The following is a 7,615-nucleotide window of genomic DNA, read 5'->3' on the forward strand; positions in this document are numbered from 1 at the left end:
TCAGATATGCAGATGACACCACCCTTATGGCAGAAAACAAAGAGGAACTAAAGAGCCTCTTGATGAAAGTGAAAGAGGAGAGTGAAAAAGCTGGCTTAAAACTCAACATTCAAAAAACTAAGATCATGGCATCCAGTCCCATCACTTCATGGCAAATAGATGGGGAAACAATGGAAACAGTGACAAGACTTCACTTTCTTGGGCTCCAAAATCACTGCAGATGGTGACTGCAGCCATGAAATTTAAAAATGCTTGATCCTTGGATGAAAAGCTATGACAAACCTAGACAGTGTATTAAAAAGCAGACATTACTTAACCAACAAAGGTCCGTTTAGTCAAAGCTATGGTTTTTCAAGTAGTCATGTATGGATGTGAGAGATTGGACCATAAAGAAAGCTGTGAAAGTCACTGAGTCATGTCTGACTCTTTGCGACCCCATGAACTGCAGCACGCCAGGCCTCCCTGTCCATCACCAACTGCCTGAGTCCACCCAAACTCATGTCCATCGAGTTGGTGATGCCATCCAGCCATCTTATCCTCTGTCGTCCCCTTCTCCTCCTGCTCCCAATCCCTCCAAGCATCAGGGTTTTTTCCAATGAGTCAACTCTTTGCATGAGGTGGCCCAAGTATTGGAGTTTCAGCTTCAGCATCATTCCCTCCAAAGAAATCCCAGGGCTGATCTCCTTCAGAATGGACTGGTTGGATCTCCTTGCAGTCCAAGGGACTCTCAAGAGTCTTCTCCAATACCACAGTTCAAAAGCATCAATTCTTCAGTGCTCAGCTTCCTTCACAGTCCAACTCTCACATCAATACATGACCATTGGATAAAACCATAGCCTTGACTAGACGGACCTTTGTTGGCAAAGTAATACCTCTGCTTTTCGATACACTATCTAGGTTGGTCATAACTTTCCTTCCAAGGAGTAAGCGCCTTTTAATTTCATGGCTGCAATCACCATCTGCAGTGATGTTGGAGCCCCCCAAAATAAAATCTGACACTGTTTCCACTCTAACCCTAACCCTAACCCTAACCCTAACCCTAACCCTAACCCTAACCCTAATTTAGGCATGTTTAACCACCATTTAGGCATGTTTAACCACCATTTCTTCTTCAGGAGTATACAGATAGTCTTGGGTTTTTGGTCTTCCACTTAGATTTTACAGTCAGTTAGTAAAGTATTTTTAAAAATTCTACTGGGAAGAATCCTTGGGCAGTCCAGTGGTTAGGACTCTGCACTTCCACTGAAGCGGGCAGAGGTTTGATTCCCTGGTTGGGAACTAAGATCTCACATGCTTCAAGGTACAGCTTAAAAAATTAAAAAAAATAAAAATAAATTTTTTAAAAATTTTATTAGGGTTTTGATTGAAATGACAATCACTCTGTAGATCGATATGGGAGAATTGATAAAATATGGACGATGAGTCCTTCTCTCCTTAAACAGAATAACTGCTGCTGTTTAGTTGCTAAGTCATGATTCTACCATTCCATGGGCTATAGCCCGCCAGACTCCTCTGTCCATAGGATAATTCTCAGGCAAGAATACTGGAGTGGGTTGTCATTTCCTTCTCCAGGGGATCTTCCTGACCCAGGGATAGAACCCGTGTCTCCCGCATTGGCAGGCGAATTCTTTACCACTGAGCCACCTGGGAAGTCCCGAACAAGATAAATCTCCCTGTTTATTGGTCTTCTTTGATGTCTTTCAGTAAAGTTATATCATTTTCTGCAACAGGTCTTGCACATCTTTGATTAGATTTGTTTTCAGATCCCTTACTTTCTGTTGCTATCCTAAATGTTGTCTTTTTCTGAATTGTTTTATAAACAAGTATAGAAATGAGCAATTTTATTTTGAATATTATCTTTATATTCTGCCACCTTGAAAATTCATTAATCCTAATAACCTCTTGGTATATCATTTTGGATTGTTTTAATGTAGATAATCATCTCACCTAGAAGTGATAGCTTTGTTTCTTTCTAATCATTCTTCTTTCCTTCCTTTTCTTCTCTTTCTTGCTCTTTTTAAATATTAAACACATTGGCTAGGACCTTCACTAAAATGTTGATTAGGGGGATATTAAGATTCTTAGCTTGTTTTGTTAAGTATAATGCTTTTTACCTTTTATTAATAAGTATGATTTTGCTAGATTTTCCAAATTAAGAAAATTCCCTTATATTCCTAGGAAGGTAAGAATTTTAATCATGAAAGAATGTTGATTGTGATTAAATGATCTTTCTCCATAGATTTCCTTCTTTAACCTGTTAATGTCACTGCACATATTTACAATTCTATATACATTAATATCATTATAGACTATATAATACATGCTGCTGCTGCTAAATCGCTTCAGTCGCATCCGACTCTGGCTCCCCCGTCCCTGGGATTCTCCAGGCAAGAACACTGGAGTGGGTTGCCATTTCCTTCTCCAATGCATGAAAGTGAAAAGTGAAAGTGAAGTCGCTCAGTCGTGTCTGACTCTTAGCGACCCCATGGACTGCAGCCCACCAGGCTCCTCCGTCCATGGGATTTTCCGGGCAAGAGTGCTGGAGTGGGGTGCCATTGCCTTCTCCAATATAATACATACTAATATGTAATAAGTATCTATTATATATAACATTATAATATGATAATAACAATAATACTGTATTAATATATGACATATATTAGTGTTAAACCACTCCTTACATTTATTGTATAAACCCAATTTGGTCATGATTTTAAAATATTTTGTTGGACTCAGTCTTCTACTCTTTCTTGATTTTTGCATTTAGGTACACGAATGAGGTTGTCCTGGTTTGGGTAATAAAGTTATACTGGTTTCTCAAAGTGAACTGATGAGTGTTCCTTCTTTTCTATTCTCTGAAAGAATTTGCATAAAATTGTAATTTCTGTTCTTCAAATGTTTGAAATCACCTGGGCTTAATGTTTTCTATGTGGGACTAACAACTTATTCAACTATGTTTAGTGATTATAGGACTATTCAGGATTTTTTTTTCTTCTTAAGCTGATTTTGGTAAGTCATGTGTTTCAAAGAATTTGTGCATTTTACCTATTTTTAAATTTATTAATACAAAGCTGTACATTCTCTTTTAAATCTTTGCTCTAGCTGTAGCAATATTTCCTTTCTCATCCTTAATATTATTGATCTATGCCTTTTAAAAAATTCTTTTTAAACTTTGCCAGATGTTTATCTACTGTATTAGTCTTTCAAAGAACTAATTTTGGCCTTGTTGATTCCTTCTACTGTACCTGTATTTTTCTATTTTATTAACTTATGATGTTCTTTCCTCTACTTTCATTGAGTTCTTTTATTTTTTTTTCTATTTTTGTTAAGTTGGATGCCTAGCTAATTTTCAGCTTTCTTTTTTAAAAATATAAGCATGTAAGGCTTTAAATTTCCCTCAAACTTACCACTTACACTGCATTACAAAAGTTTTGCTATGCAATATTTTCATTCATAAGGACTTTAAACTTTTCCAGTGTGATTTTTTTTCTAATTTAAAAACACATGGAAATATTTTTATGCACTGTTTTATCATTGACTTTTAATCTAGTTGCATTATAGGTTGCAGAAATATGATCTGTATGATACCAGATTATTATAATGTATTGAGAATTGTATTATGTTCTAGCATGTAGTCACTTTTTATGCATTTCCCATGTATGGATGAAACCCTTTGTATTCTCTAATTGTTGGATTTAGGATTTTATCTACACCTATTTGTTCAAGTTTTTAAATTATGTAGTTAAAATCTTCTATATCTTAATTTTTTTCTTTACTTGACATATCAAGAACTTTACGAGATATGTTGAAATCTTCCATAACAGTCATGGATTTATCCATTGTTCTCTGTAGTTCTATTCATTTTTCCCTTGTATATTTTGAGGTTATTTTATGAGTTGAATTGTTTTATCTTTCAAGTTCATTAAAACTTTAATCATTATTAGGAACTCTCTTTATCTCTTATAATAATATTTAACCTGATGACTATTTTTTGATACTAATGAAGCCACTCCAACTTTCCTTTGGTTGATACTTTTCCTCATGTATCATTTTGGATATCTTTATTTTCAGCCTTTTACTGTCCTTGTGTTTTTAGGAGTAACTTTCGCAGACAACATATAGCTGGATTTTTAAAAATATTTAATATTTTTAAATATTTGAGGAAGGGCGTATTGTCTCAGCATATTGTTTATTGTATTGCTGACTAACACTCACAGTGGCTTGTTTCCTTGTAGGTCATCACTGATTGTTAGCTCATTTTTAATTTAATCTATGGGAATCCTGAGGGCCTAAATTGGAGGTGCATTCCTACTGAAGGCATTTGCATTTAGTTGGGGCTGCTATTAACCTGAAATTGCTTTAGCCACCTTTAAGAGACCCTGACACAATGCAGGCATTTCAAGTTAAGTTCTTTCACCTCGCCTCGGCCCTAAACTTAATTTGCCTATCACAGTGCTTATCTCAACATTTAGCTTAACTTTCCTGTTTCCCTGTTAGTAACAACGTCATGCTTTAGTTTTAGCTCCCCATTGCCTTGTTAAGTTTTTCTTGGCAGACAATGTTCAGTCCTTAGAGATTTCCCTTACTTTCTAACAAACCCACCAATGCATTCATTAAAAACAATGGTCCATTCTGCTTTATTTTTGTAATTCATGCAGAATCTAGTTGTATTTTAGTGGAAGGGCCTTTCAGAGTACCAGTTCACCATCTTGCCAAAAGTGGAAATCCCATGATGCTATTATTATCCCCATTTTACAGATGAGGGAACTGAGGCTCAGAAAATCAAATGTCTTGCTCAAGACTACAGAGCCAACCCAACCAGTGGCAGAGTCAAGACTAAGACCCATGCTGTCTCAGTCCAGAACCTGAACCTGAGTTTATCTAGGGGGTTGCTGGTCCCCTAGAAACATGTTTATAGGGTTGCAGCCTTGAAGTGCATGGGGCAGGCTCATGCCAACACTCTGGGATAAACCCACAAACTTCTATTGAAGTGAAGTGAAGTGAAGTGAAATCACTCAGTCATGTCCGACTCTTTGCAACCTCATGGACTGTAGCCTACCAGGCTCCTCCGTCCAGGCAAGAGTACTGGAGTGGTTTGCCATTTCCTTCTCCAGAGGATCTTCCCGACCCAGGGATCAAACCCAGGTCTCCTGCAATGTAGGCAGACGCTTTACCATCTGAGCCACCAGGGAAGCCCTTAACTTCTACTGATGAAGGGACGATGAGGCCCAGTCTGGCCCAGAGCACTCAGGCTCCAGCCATCTAGCACCAGCTGCCAGTTAGGCAGCAGCTCAACCAGAGTCTACATAGGGCGCTAAGCCCGCAGCTCCCACCCTGGGAAGGGAGCCAGCAGGAGCTTCCTGCACTCGGGTTTCCATGACAACCAGTCACCAAAAGGGATGAAATGCGAAAGCCACAGGCCGAGAGTGGAACATTTCTGAATCTTGAGTCTTCATTACAGGTGGGTCTTCTCCAGCCTTGGGGGCAGTGTGAGAGGGATTTAGAGGAAAGAGAATTTATGTGAAGGAATAATGTTCATGCAAGCCCACAATGCCACTGGCCAGCCCCTTTCTCCTCACCCATACCTCAGTTATCATGGACTAAGGGTCCCAGGTCCAAAGAAGTTCAGAAACAGGCTGGGGCGGCCTGGTGCTAGGTCCCAAACAATACTGGTTCCCCTTCTTCATTTGTCAGCGATCCCTTCCTGCCTCCTCCTTCCAGGTTCTCAGGCTCCTGTGCGAAGTGAAGGTCCTGCCCTCAGTGAGCAATCCGTCTAGTGCAAGACCCAGACAGACCCGAACAGCTAATTACAATTAGGGGACAAGAAAGCACAGAAGCCATGAGAGCACAGAAGAGGCATTCCCTCCAGGAAGTCTTCCCAGAGCACGGGTATTTGCACTGGGCCTGGGGTGACAAAATTTTAGCCCAGTACAGAAGGGAGAGAAGGACATTCCAGGCAGAAGGAACTACACACACTAGACTCAGAAGCACGAAGGAGCAAGGTCACTTTAGTAAAACGAGATGAGGGAGGCAGGAAAGGCAGCCTTGAACTGGATGCTGTGAACTTTGCCTTGATCTGGGAGCAGCGGGCAGCCCTTACAGGGTTTTCCAAGGGTAGGACAGGGCCCTATTGTCATGACAGTATCGAGGATGGATACGAGCTTGTTGCGATAACACAAGGAGAGACCACAGTAAGAAGGACGATGACTGAGGTGGCAGGGATAAGAGAGAGGGGACAGATTTGAGAGACGTGTAGAAGGACAAATCCAGAGGACTTGGTGAGAGATTGGTTGTGAGGAGTGTGCAAAACAGGAGTGTTAGCCAGGAGCAGGTGTGGGAGCAGGGGAGGGGCGGCTGTAACGGACCCTTGCCAGGTCGTGTAGAGATGACCAATTTTCCCCAGGCTGCTGGTTGAGCTCCCTGGAGTGTGCTAGGCAGGACATGTCCTCTCCAGGTCAGTGCAGAAAAAAACTCATTTCAGAGCCTTCTTCAGCAGCTTCAACCACCAGGTGGGCAGTTCCAGCTGCCCTTCTGCCCTCACCCCCCACCCCCTGCTCTGAACCCTGGTGTCCCAGAGGCCCCCCCTGCCCCCCACAAGGGGCAATCTGGGCAGCTGGAGTCTCTCCCTGCCAGGCCAGGCAAGCCAAATTTCTGTTTGGAGCTGTGTTTCCTTCTGGTTATGTGCTAGTCACAAAGTTGTGTCTGGGGCTGCTTGATTGCCTAGCCTGGGCCGTATTAATAAGAAGTAGATTGTAGAGAAACCAAGGTACTGATTAATCTTAGAAAGGGGCTCTGGAGTCAGACCTAACTGTGTTCAAACCATTCCTCTACCCTAACTGGCTGGTTGTCTATGGGATCCTCGGATATTCCACGCCTCCCTCGAGCTCCTCTCCCTCGAGCTCCTCTTCTGTCCCACTCACCTCCTTATCTCCCTCATGCATTCCAGGGCAAGACTCCCGCCCGTCCTCCCCCACACCCCCACCGGACCTGAACCTGGTGAGGAGTCCGTCAGGCTCCTGAGAGAAGGGTGGGAGCCCACCTACCTCCCCAGCCCCTCCTTTCATCCTCAGCCCCCAACCTGATCCCCAGACAGGTGCCAGGCCGTCAGGGACCGGAGCGTGCCTGCCTGCCTCATCTGCAGACTGTACCTGACCCAGATCCGGGCTTCGGGGCACCAGGGAAGCTGGAGTGACATTTGGCAAGGCCGCTGGGGCCCCAAAGTTGGTATCCATTTCTGCTCCTCTGGTTCCCTCTTCCAGTACCCTCCTCCGCCCCCAGACACCCCGACATTAGCTAGGAGCCAGAGGAGGGAGGTGTGGTGGGTGAAGGAGCCCGGAAAGGGGGCGGGGTCAGGCCCGAAGCTACAGGCAAACCCCACCCCTGGGCCCGGACAATCCGGACCCCCCACCTCCTCCGAGAAGGCCCCGGGGAACCAGAGTCCGGGCGGGGGGCAGTCTCAGGCTGGCCGCCCCGCAGAGTCCGGCGCCCTGGGCCTGACCCGCGCCCCGCCGGGTGGAGTCACCCCTTGGCCTGGTAGGCTCCCCGACTCCGCACCCGCTTCCTCCCCGGGGCGGGGCCGGCGGCCACAAGCCAAGCGCCGTAAAATTTAAAGAGG

The sequence above is a fragment of the Bos indicus genome, chromosome 11 (genome assembly GCF_029378745.1).
Source record: "Bos indicus isolate NIAB-ARS_2022 breed Sahiwal x Tharparkar chromosome 11, NIAB-ARS_B.indTharparkar_mat_pri_1.0, whole genome shotgun sequence".
In the NCBI taxonomy this organism is placed as follows: domain Eukaryota; kingdom Metazoa; phylum Chordata; class Mammalia; order Artiodactyla; family Bovidae; genus Bos; species Bos indicus.